Genomic DNA, 12,861 nt, shown 5'->3' with positions numbered 1-12,861 from the left:
TTTTTGCTTGTGGAGAGAGGTTGGAGATGGGGGTGGGGGAAGCACAGGAAAAGCACTTCCCCCTGAAAACAGCTGGAGAGAAAGAGAAAGTGGAAACACCCATAAGGGACTTAACAAGAAAGTGAGAAAGGAGAAAGGAGAGGGTTTGGATACCATAAGACTATGAACAGGGGAGCACAGAGTCTGAAACTCCTCAGCTTGATACCTGGCAGAGCTCTGGTGGGAAGGGCAAATCCCCAGGAGCATAAAGTGGGGTCCTTGGGGTCCTTGGGCCACATGGGGAGAGGTAGTTCCCCAGCTGAGAAGACATTTGGTAGAGGCTGTACAGCCTCCCCACAGGCAGAGGTCCCAGTGGACCCCAGAGAACAGCCACATTTGCTGGTGTTGGAACAAGGATGTTAAGGGGCGGTGAAGCCTGGCGCCAGATGTGTGTTGTGATTTACCGTAATCCCTGAAACACTGCTGCTACACGATCATGCGAACTTTTTCTGGGGTGGGCTGGAACCCGGTCTCAGTCTCTGGGCATCTGCAGTAGTGCGGTTGCATGAACGTTCCTGGGAGCAGGCTGGCACCTAGCCATTGCTCGGGGAGCCCTTCCCCCAGAGGGTCTGAGCAGGTCAAAGCCACAGGGCCCTCAGAAGTGAGGGGTTTGGAAACACAGCCCCATCTGAGATGAAACTTGGGACGGAGGTGCTGCCTGGCAGCCTGACGGCATGGTCATGGACAGTGTAGAAGCCCGGAGTGGACTGAAGCCAGAGACAAAAGAGGGGTGCTTGATTGCCAGTCAGAGCAAAGAGTTCTGATATTAGAGATTGGGTAGCTGGGTTACACCAGTTTCACCTCTCCTGTGCATGCACATACATGCATATATGTGCCATAATGATCCACCCCAGTAAACTAAGCAGCTCCATCTAGTGGAGAATGGAGCTGTTGCACGAAGCCCCCGTCCAACTGTGCCAAGCATGCTGTAGAGGAACATCATAAATCTCTCTACCTGCTTAGTTTACAGACTATAAAGTGCTTCATAGTTTGAATTCTAGGGGAAACTGGATGTAATTTCAATCATATTTCATTCTGTTCGCTGGTCCATCTGTTCACTTTTTTTCTTATTCTTGAATGCAGAAAGAGAAAAAACTTATTTTTATTTTCCGTTCTTATAAAAAAGATTTTTTCTACAATATTTATTTTTTGTAAGTTTTTATTCTATTTTACTTTCATGATTTCATCTTATTCTATTTTATTGTATTCATTTAAAAAATTTTTCAAACATCTTCCTTGTTTTTTCCTTATGTTTCCTTTCTTTTCTTTCCCTTTTTCCTTTATTCTATCAAACTGTTTCGACAATCAGACCAAAACACACCTAGGATCTAGCATCCTTTGATGACAGCCTCTTTGTGTTGTTTTTAATTTTTTAATTTTAATTTAATTTAATTTTATTCTTTTTCTTCCTTCAAAATGATGAAACAAAGGAATTCACCCCAAAAGAAAGAATAGGAAGAAATGACAGCCAGGGAATTAATGCAGATACAAGCAAGATGTCTGAACCAGAATTTAGAATCATGATAATAAGAATGCTAGCTGGGGTTGAAAAAAGCATAGAATCCCTTTCTGCAGAGATAAAAGAAAGTAAAATTTAGTCAGGATGAAATGGAAAATGCTATAACTGAGATGCAATCTTGAATGGATGCCATGGTGGCAAGGATGGATGAAGCAGAGCAGCGAATCAGTGATATAGAGGACAAACTTATGGAGAATAATGAAGCAGGAAAAAAAGAGGGAAGCTAAGGCAAAAGAGTATGATATAAGAATTAGAGGACACAGTGACTCATTAAAAAGGAATAAAATCTGAATAATAGGGGTCCCAGAAGATGAAGAGCGAGAAAAAGGGGTAGAAGGTTTATGTGAGCAAATCATAGTGGAAAACTTTCCTAACCTGGGGAAAGACATAGACATCAAAATCCAGGAAACACAGAGAACTCCCATTAGATTTAACAAAGACTGACCATCAACAAGGCCTTTCATAGTCAAATTCACAAAATACATAGACAAGGAAAGAATCATGAAAGCAGCAAGGGAAAAAAAGTCTTTAGCCTACAAAGGAAGACAGATCAGGTTCATAGCAGACCTAGCCACAGAAACTTGGTAAGCCAGAAAGGAGTGGCAGGATATATTCAGTGTGCTGAATTGGAAAAATATGCACCCAAGAATTCTTTATCCAGCAAGGTTGTCATTCAAACTGGAAGGAGAGAGAGAATTTCCCAAACAAAAACTAAAGGAGTGCATGACCACTAAACCAGCCCTGCAAGAAATTTTAAGGGGGCTCCTGAGGGTAGAAAAGACAAAAAAAAGACCAAAAGCAACAAAGACTAGAAAGGACCAGAGAACACCACCAGAAACTCCAACTCTACAGGCAACACAATGGCAATAAATTTATATCTTTCAATATTTACTCTAAATGTCAATGGACTACATGCTCCAGTCAAAAGACATATGAAAAGAATGGATAAGAAAACAAGACTCATCTTTATGCTGTTTACAAGTGACCCATTTTAGACCTAAAGTCACCTTCAGATTGAAAGTAAGGGAATGGAGAACATCTGTCATGCTAATGATCACCAAAAGAAAGCCAGAGTAGCCATACTTATAGCAGACAATATAGGTTTTAAAATAAAGACTGTAACAAGAGATGAAGAAGGGCATTACATCATAATTAAGGGGTTTATCCACCCAGATGACCTAACAATTGTAAACATTTATGTCCCCAGTGTGGAAGAACCCAAATATATAGATCAATTAGTCACAAACATACAGAAACTCACTGATAATAATACCATAACAGTAGGGGACTTCAACACCCCACTTACAGCAATGGACAGATCATCTGAACAGAAAGTCAGCAAGGAAACAATGACTTTGAATGGCACACTGGACTGGATGGACTTAACAGATATATTCAGAACATTTCATCCTAAAGCAGCAGAATACACATTCCTCTTGAGTGCACATGGAACATTCTCCAGAGTAGATCACATACTGGGACACAAATTAGCCCTCAACAAGTATGAAAAGATCGACATCATACTGTGCATATTTTCAAACCACAACGCTATGAAACTCGAAATTAACCACAAGAAAAAATTGGGAAAGATAGATACTTGAAGACTAAAGAACATCCTACTAAAGAATTAATGGGCTAACCAAGAAGTTAAATAGGAAATTAAAAAGTGCATGGAAGCCAATGAAGATGATAATGCCAAAACCTCTGGGATGCAACAAAGGTGGTCATGAGAAGGAAGTATATCTTCTTAAAGAAGGAAGAAAGGTCTCAGATACACCCTACACCTAAAGAGCTGGGAAAATAACAGCAAATAAAACCCCAAACCAGCAGAAGATGGGAAATAATAAAGATTAAAGCAGAAATCAATGCTATTGAAATAAATAAAGCAGTAGAACAGATCAATGAAACCAGGAGCTGGTTCTTTGAAAGAACTAACAAAATTGGTAAACCCCTAGCCCGTTTGATCAAAAAGAAAAAAAGGACCCAAATAAATAAAATCAAGAATGAAAGATCACAAGCAACACTGCAGAAATACAAACAATAATAGAATATGATGAGCAATTATACACCAATAAATTGGGCAATCTGGAAGAAATGGACAAATTCCTAGAAATATATAAACTACCAAAACTGAAATGAGAGGAAATAGAAAATTTGAACAGACCCATAACCAATAAAGAAATCGAATTAGTAATCAGAAATCTCCCAAAAAACAAGATTCCAGGGCTGGATGGCTTTCCAGGGGAATTCTACCAAATATTTAAAGAAGTGTTAACGCCTATTCTTTTGAAGCTGTTCCAAAAAATGGAAATGGAAGAAAACCTTCCAAACTCATTCTATGAAGCCAGCATTACCTTGATTCCAAAACCAGACAAAGACCCCACTAAAAAGGAGAAGTACAGACCAATTTCCCTGATGAGCATGGATGCAAAAATCCTCAACAAGATACTAGCCAACCAGATCCAACAATACATTAAAAGAATTATTCACCATGACCAAGTGGGATTTATACCTAGGATGCAGGGCTGGTTCAATATCTGCAAAACAATCAGTGTGATACATCAATAAAAGAAAGGACAAGAACCACATGATCCTCTCAATAGATGCAGAGAAAGCTTTTGACAAAATACAGCATCCTTTCTTGATAAAAACCCTCAAGAAAGGGATAAAACGATCATACCTCAATCATAAAATCATATAGGAAAGAGCCACTGCTAATATCATCCTCAATGGGGAAAAACTGAGAGCTTTCCCCCTAAGGTTAGGAACATGACAGGGATGTCTACGCTTGCCATTGTTATTTAACATAGCGTTGGAAGTCCTAGCCTCAGCAATCAGACAACACAAAGGAATAAAAGGCATCCAAATTGGCAAGGAGGAAGTCAAACTTTCACTCTTCACAGACGACATGATACTCTATATGGAAAACCCAAAAGATTCCACCAAAAAACTACTAGAACTGATCCATGAATTCAGCAAAGTCACAGGGTATAAAGTCTATGCGCACAAATCAGTTCCATTTCTATGCACCAATAGTGAAGCAACAGAGAAATCAAGGAATCAATCCTATTTACAATTGCACCAAAACCCATAAAATACCTAGGAATAAACCTAACCAAAGAAGTGAAAAATCTATACACTGAAAACTATAGTAAGCTTATGAAAGAAATTGAAGAAGACACAAAAAAGTGGAAAAATATTCCATGCTCGTGGATTGGAAGAAAAATATTGTTAAAATGTTGATACTACCCAAAGCAATCTAGGTATTCAATGAAATCCCTATCAAAATAACACCAGCATTCTTCACAGAACTAGACCAAACAATCCTAAAATTTGTATGGGACCAGAAAAGACCCCGAATAGCCAAAGCAATCCTGAAAAAGAAAACCAAGGCTGGAGGCATCACAATCCTGGACCTTAAGATGTGTTACAAAGCTGTAATCGTCAAGACAGTATGGTACTGGCACAAAAACAGACACTCAGATCAATGGAACAGAACAGAGAACCCAGAAGTGGACCCACAGACGTATGGCCAACTAATCTTTGACAAAGCAGGAAAGAACATCCAATGGAATACAGACAGTCTCTTCAGCAAATGGTGTTCGGAAAACTGGACAGTGATATGCAGAAAAATGAACCTGGATCACTTTATTATACCATACACAAAAATAAGCTCAAAATGCGTGAAAGATCTAAATGTGACACAGGAAGCCATCAAAATCCTAGAGGAGAAAGCAGGCAAAAACCTCTTTGATCTTGACCACAGCAACTTCTTACTCAACACATCTCCAGAGGCAAGGGAAACAAAAGCAAAAATGAACTATTGGAACCTCATCAAAATAAAAAGCTTCTGCACAGCAAAGGAAAAAAATCAGCAAAACTAAAAGGCAACGAATAGAATGGGAGGAGGTATTTGCAAATGACATATCAGATAAAGTGTTAATATCCAAAATCCATAAAGAACTTATCAAACTCAACACCCAAAAAACAAATAATCCAGTGAAAAAATGGGTAAAAGACATGAATAGACACTTTTCCAAAGAAGACATCTAGATGGCTAACCGACATGAAAAAATGCTCAACGTCACTCATCATTAGGGAAATACAAATCAAAACCACAATGAGATACCACCTCACACCTGTCAGAATGGCTGAAATTAACAACTCAGGAAACAACAGATGTTGGCAAGGATGTAGAGAAAGAGGGTCTCTTTTGCACTGCTGGTGGGAATGCAAACTTGTGCAATACTCTGGAAAACAGTATGGAGGTTCCTCAAAAAGTTAAAAATAGAACTATCCTACGACCCAGCAATTGCACCACTAGGTGTTTATCCAAGGGATGCAGGTATGCTGTTTCAAAGGGGCATGTGCACCCCAATGTTTATAGCAGCGATATCAACAATAGGCAAAGTGTGGAAAGAGTCCAAATGCCCACTGACATATGAATGGATAAAGAAGATGTGGTGTGTATGTATGTGTGTGTGTGTATATATATATATATATATATATATATATATATATATATATATATATAATGGAGTATTACTCGGCAATCAAAAAGAATGAAATCTTGCCATTTGCAACAATGTGGATGGAACTAGAGGGTATTATGCTAAGCAAAATTAGAGAAAGACAAATATCATGACTTCCCTCATATGTGGAATTTAAGATAAAAAACAGATGAACATAAGGGAAGGGAAGCAAAACAAATATAAAAACAGGGAGGGGGACAAAACAGAAGAGATTCTTAAACACAGAGAACAAACTGAGGGTTGCCAGAGGGGCTGTGGGTGGGAAGATGCGCTAAATGGGGAAGGGGCATTAAGGAAGACACTTGTTGGGATGAGAACTGGGTGTTATACGTAGGGGATGAATCACTGGAATCTACTCCTGAAATCATTATTGCACTATATGCCAACTAACTTGGGTGTAAATTAAAGACAGATGCCACCACTTCGGGAACACCTGTCCTAACCAACCTGCATTAACCGGCTCTTGTCACTTAATGCAGTGTAACAACCCGAAAGTCAGTGGCTCACAAGCACACGTTTCTCACTCGTACATCCATGGCTAGGCTGGGGCCTGACCTGGGCTGGGTTCAGCTGGGTTTTGCTCCAGGCTGGAGCTTGAGTTTTGCTTGGCTCCACAGGTCCCTCATGCGCTGTACCAGTGAGGTTCTTGGCGCATATTGTTCTCATGGCAACGGTGGAAGCCCAGAAGGAAGTGCAGGCGAATTACAAACATGTGCTCGTGTCCTATGTGCTGACATCCATTTGACCAGAGCAGATCCCGTGGTCAGAGTCAGCGGGAGGGAACCTTCTCCGTGAGGCTATGACAAGTGTGTGGCTCTGTGATACTTGTACGGGGGAGTGACGAATTGGGACCAACAATCTCCTTCACCTTCTGGTCTAAAGCAGCTACCTGTTACTTTATCGTTTTTATTCTCTGCTGGGCTCTGATACTTTTATTATCGAATCATGCCTTTTTATCTACTGTTAGCAAAACATCAGCTCCTGACAGCAGGAACTTTTTCTGCCATATTCATTGCTACCTGCCAAATACCTACCTGCCACAGGGTGGACATTCACTAAGTCTTTGAATGAATGAATGAATGATTCTGTTTGGGGATTGGCGGGTGGTGTTGGAGCTGGGTCTTGAAGTAGTAACAATAACTAACATTTTCTGGGAAAGACTAAAGCCGTTTATGTATTGGGTTTTCGACCCGGGTTCAGTCTGAGGATCATCACCACGTGTGGCCCTCCGCAGGAAAAGGAGGAGAGGCAGGATGTTCGGGTTAGAACCGTAGAGCCCTGAAATAGCACATCTTATTAGAGGGCTGGCGATAGGTCTGGTGTGGCTGGGGTGAGGGGAGCTTGGTGGGCGGCGGCCAGGCAGAAGAAACGAGTGACGCCAGACCCCACTTGTCAGGACTGCCATGTTCCATACCTGTAGGGGAGCCATCACATCAGAGTCTGCAGGGTGGTGCCCTGAGGATTGTGCAGTGCACAACCTGAGAAGCTGTCCTGGCAACCTGGCAGATCATGAGGGGCCTCGTGTAACATGTCACATTGGCTAGATGCCTATTCTGGAAGTCGTCTTTGTTTTGGAAGAAGGTGGACATTGCATATCTGTTAGCAGAGATTCACCCAAGCTATAAAACAAATTGGAAGCTTCTAGAGGTCCTTTTGTTTTGAGGCACATGGTAGAAACCGGACAAGCTTGGAAGGACCCCTCAGCGGTACCCCAAGGCTCAAACCTTGAATTGTGCTGGGTAGGGTTATATTTCTTGGAGACCCCAGACGTCTCCTGGCACAGCGATGCTGGAGTTTGCTGTGGGCCAGCGCGAGAGCATCTACCCCCTCCGCTGTCTGCAGACCTCCCCACCTGTGTAGATGCCGCAGGTCCTTGCTGGGTTCTGTGCTCCCCACGGGCCCCCAGTGCCTGGGACTTCAGCCTCCACTGACCCTTGTCACAACTCAGCTGAGTAACGTAGGGAAAGCCCTGGCATCATGCTTGGCTGGCGTCTTGCCAGCTGGGCACGAGAGCTGCGGTGGACCCACCCCGAGGCCAGGCTGGCTTCTGATACGCAGTCCCCTGGGTCGGAGCAGATGTTTAATTAATGTCTTAAAACTCAAACTCTGCTTGTAGCGGGGAAAAAAGAGTAAGGAGATCTGAGCTCCAGTGTCAGCACTGCCAGGAGACCACAGACTCACAGCCTCGTTTCTGTGGGCTTCAAGTCTCTTCTGTAAAATGAGAATAAGAACTTTGCTTGTTGTGGCCAGTAGGATTGTGAATATGGAGGTGTGATGAGACTCCATTAGTCTTACTGTTAGGCACGAATTTCCCTTCTCCCCTCCGGAGGAATAGAAAGTCACTAAGAACATATTTTGTGCCAAGCCCTGTCCCGGGTGGTGTCGCATATAACCTCTCTTTTGATCTTACTGGCCCAGCCTTTGGGGTTCCTGCGAGGATGAAGAAGTCACATCTCAGAGAGGGAAAGTGACTTGCTCCAGGCCACACAGCCTGCTGGTGGTAGGCAAGGTCTGTGTGACTGCACGGCCCAGCCTCTTTCTGCCACTCGTTCATCCAGTAGGCATTGGCGGCTTCCCGTGTGCCAGACCCGGTCCTAGGCACTGGGGAATCCGCAGAGAAACAGAACCAAAGCCCCGTCCCCTTGGAGCTTGCTTTCTAGTGAAGTAAACAGAGTAAATGGACAAATAAAAGGACGAATAAGAAGTGCAGATACTTCTCTGCAGGGTCTTAAACAGGAAAACAGAGAGAGTGTGTGGGGTGGGGGGGAGGTCAGGGCAGGCCCCTGCGAGGAGGGGACATGTCAGCAGGGACCTGACTGATGAGGAACGTCCCCTCCAGTCTGCAGAGAGCACGGCTCCAGAGTGGGGCCCACAGGCACTGAGTGACGGCCACCCCAGGCTCCGGCCTGTCTTCCTTGGGCTGGGGAGGTTGGTTGCCTGCAGAGATAACTTCTGCCCTGTTCCTTCCTGCTTTACGGCTCCGTGGAATTTTTTTTTTTTTTTTTTTTCCCAAAACATCTAAGTTAGTTTTAATGAACAGAGGCTCCAGTATGGTCTTCCCCTGACAGCAGAGCATCATGAGGTCTCCAAGGGCAGCTCACAAGGATGTTGGCTCCCAGAGCAGCCTTCTCTCCCTGGGTTTCTTCTCCCCAGTTCTGGAGTATTCTGGAATCTCCAGGCTGGAATGAGCCTATGGGGAGGGGTCGTCCTGGGCAGTTGAGGCACCAGCCTGCCTCCAAGGGGATGACTTCTCTTTTAAAGCCCTGCTTAGAGCAGCCCCATGTCCCTGTGGACTGGCAGAAATGTGCAGGATATTGTGATTCATCAAATTCCAAGAGGAAGGACTTCGTAAAGGAATTTTCTCACGGCTGCATTTCTGAGCTGGGGTATTACAAACATTTCATCCGGCTGTCCTGGGTTAGATGAAGCTGTTGAGTCTGAATGTTTACCCACTTGGGAGATTCGTTCATTCTCCTCGTTAGTTTAAAAATCTTGTGTTTAAGAAAAAATAACAGTTCTTTTGCAATGAGATTGCTGCCCAGTCTCTTTCACTGGGGAAAGGGGTTCCCTGGGGTAAGAAGAGGTGACCTCCGTGGCACCCCAGAGCAGAGCTTCTCAGGCTTGTGCGGGGGAATCCCCCCCGAGACGGAAGCGTGTGTTGAGTCCAGTGTGACAAGCTGCCCCCACCCCCTCCTGGGCCACCCGGAAGAGCCAGGAGGCCGCATCAGGGCTCCTGCTTGGCCTTCGGAACTGCCTGAGCTGGGAACCTCCCTGTCTGTTCACAGGGTCAGGTGTCATGTCTGCAAACCCCTGGCGCTGAGCTCCTTCAGGCAATCATTGATGATGCTGAGAGGAGAAGCCTTCCTGCCACGCTTGGTCGCTGAGTGTGGTATCCGAGGCAGTCTTTGTTTCTGAGACCCCGTCTCTGTAGAGCCCGCATCTTCCTGAAGCCGTGCGTCACCTCCCTGATCGGATGTGATCCCCACCCACCCGACCTCTGTCTGCATCTTTGCTCAGCCTCATCTCCTGGATATTTCCGGGACCATCCCCACTACTGTCCTGGCCTGTACCCCGCCCAGCAAAGTGACCGAGCCTCATTCCTCTGTTCTTGGGCTGAGGTGGCGTGGGAGAGGGTTGGGGTGCAGCAGCTGGGATATTAGAGGGCTGCGTCCCGGGGAGACCATGAGGCTGGGAGGTCAGGTTTGTGATGGCTTCTGGCCTGCTCATCTGCTCCCCAGAAGGGGAAGGGCAAGTAGGGGGAAGACCATACTGGACCCCTCTGAAGGGGTCAGGGTGAGGGGCAAGTTGTGACGTGGTTGCACTACCTCAGGTGGCTCTGGGGAGCACAGGATCCACAGCAACCCTGAGGACCCTTTCGTTGAGGTAAGTTTAGAGAATTGGGGGAGCTCTGAGAAGCACAGCCTGGGGCTCCTGGGAGAATCCTCTAGGAAGGAATAAGCTCACTGCGATGCAGGGAGAGAATTCCCTGGCACGGGGGGGACCTGCGGGACCCACAGGACTCTCCGGCGTGTGGCCTGGACATGGCCATTTGCCTCCACATCCCCTCACAGACGAGCTGAGAGTGCAGGTCGAGAAGGGGTAGGCAGGGGACAGGAAGCAGTATGACTCTCTGGCCACCCTGGGAACCGACCCGCCTTGCCTTCCCTCCAGCCTTTCCGAGCAGGTCATTTCCAGGCCCACCTTTGCCCTCAGAAGTGAGGTCTGATGAGGGCCAGCCGGGGTCAGGACTGCAGGGACTTCCGAGATGAGGTAGGCCGCCCCTCAGCTCATAGGTGGTCAAGTGGGGACTCAGGGAAGTTTCTTGACCTAGCAGGTTCCCCATCCAGCGAGGGGCAGGGCAACAGTCCAGGGCTCCTCCTAAGTTTGTTTTCTGCACCTGCCAAGTGGAATGCAAACGTGGATCTTATTTTAAAATAGGCTGAAGGGAGTGCTGTCCCATATAGATGGTTTCCATTGTGAACCAAACCTGAATCCTGTTATACTCTTTGTTTGTTTGTTTGTTTTGAGAGGGAGAGAGGGAGCAGGGGAGGGACAGAGAGAATCCAAAGCAGGCTCCACACTGTCAGCACAGAGTCCAACGCAGGCCTCAAACTCCCGAACCAAGAGATCGTGACCTAAGCCAAAATCGAGAGTCAGACGCTTAGCCGACTGAGCCACCCAGGCACCCCTGTTATACTCTTTGGATAATAACCTTTGGTGGGAATTGGTTTAAAGCTTTCCTGTTATAGTTGCTCTCTGTCTACAGAGCAGGTGGTTTACTTAAGGAGGGACCCCGATGGGGAGTAAAACTGTTATTACTGACACCGGCTCAGTGCTTACACTTTATGGAGTCTGCTCTATCCACCCCGTGAGGTGGACAGCAGGGCCTGTTGGGGGGCAAGAGACCCCTAGGCGTGGAGCTCTGTCCATGGCTCAGTGTGACAGCCCAGGTGGTGGCCAGGGCCAGAGATGGGTCTGGAGCCTCTGGTTCAGAGTTGTTGACACTGGTAGGTATGGGGCCCAGACTTGTGGCTCGTCTGCGTGCAGCTACTCCCTTGACCTCTAGGACCTAGAGACCCTCGGCCCTGGTGACTGCTGTATCCGGACCCTGTGTGGGTTTTGGCAAAGTGCCCCCACTCGGTGAGATGCCTGAGGTACAGCCTGACCTTGTTGACTAGCTTCCTGTGCCATGAATTTGGGACTGGGCAGATTCTAAGGCTATACAGCCCCCAGAGGAAGGTGACCTTTGGGCTGGTAGACATTCTTGGACCTCAGGCCAGACCGGCTTGGAGACGCAGCGTGATCTTTGTGATTTGCTTTGACTCACTTAATGTAAATTGGCAGCTCTTTGGGTTATCAGGTATTTAATAAGTGTCCTGAGGCCGTATTGGTAGTGCTCAGGTGGGAATGGCCTATCATGTCCAAGCAAAAGTTCAGGAGATATCCCTTAGGATTTCTGAAATTGCCCACTTGCCCCATGAATGGTATAGTGATGGGGCTGCCCAGCCCCAAGAACACAATGAGTTGTTAGTTGCTGGAACCAGCAGTTTAAGGAGCTGCTTAAATTCAGAGCTGCGTCTGGTGACTTGATGACCAGTCTCAAGACACATCGCGTGTACTAACTCATTATTCAGTGGGCCTGTGATGAGTGCCCAGGCCTGCAGGAACTTTCTGCTGGGCGTGGTGGGTCCTCAGGGTTGATCAGCCCCTGATAAAACACAAAAACAGAGGGGAATATGGCACAACCAAGAGTATCCAGAAAATTAATGTCAGAATTAACCTCTCATCGTTTATTAAGCCATCTTGTTTAAAAATCTAAAAGTGACTTCCCTGCATTTTTCACCTACCCAGGATCCATTATCCTTCACTAAGAGAACACTTTCTCCCCCTGGGGCCAGAAATGAAGAACTTCTGCCTCCCTACCCACATCTCAGCTAGACTTCTGCCTGAGAAACCACGCCCTTCAGAGGAGGGGTCTGCCTTCCTCAGGCTCGACCTCAGGGAACCAAGGTGGGGAGGGTGTGAGCCTCAGGGAATGGGCAGGGCCAGACCTTGTTGGAGCTGGCTCCTGGCAGGTGGCTTTGGAGAAGCAGGAGGAGCTAGAACCTGGTGCAGCCCCAGATGGGACCCAGTCAGGGTCAAAGACTGGGGCCCAGGAAATGAGCACCAGGAAATGAGATGTGGTTTGAACGTTCAGGTCCATATCCAAGGTTACCTGCAGCAGGAGGCGGTTGAGTCTGCAATCCCAGCAGCCTGTGGAAACGGGCTGGG

General features: G+C 46.2%; 1 protein-coding gene across 2 annotated transcripts in view; it reads left to right on the top strand.

The window, feature by feature from the left end:
- Positions 1–12,861, top strand: part of ADCY3 (adenylate cyclase 3) — an 89,389-nt gene that overhangs the window by 31,935 nt on the left and 44,593 nt on the right. The window lies entirely within an intron of this gene.

This window comes from Panthera onca, chromosome A3, assembly GCF_046562875.1.
Source record: "Panthera onca isolate mPanOnc1 chromosome A3, mPanOnc1 haplotype 2, whole genome shotgun sequence".
Taxonomy (NCBI): domain Eukaryota; kingdom Metazoa; phylum Chordata; class Mammalia; order Carnivora; family Felidae; genus Panthera; species Panthera onca.
Note: the sequence above shows the minus strand (reverse complement) of the source record. Positions and strands in the feature narration are given on the sequence as shown.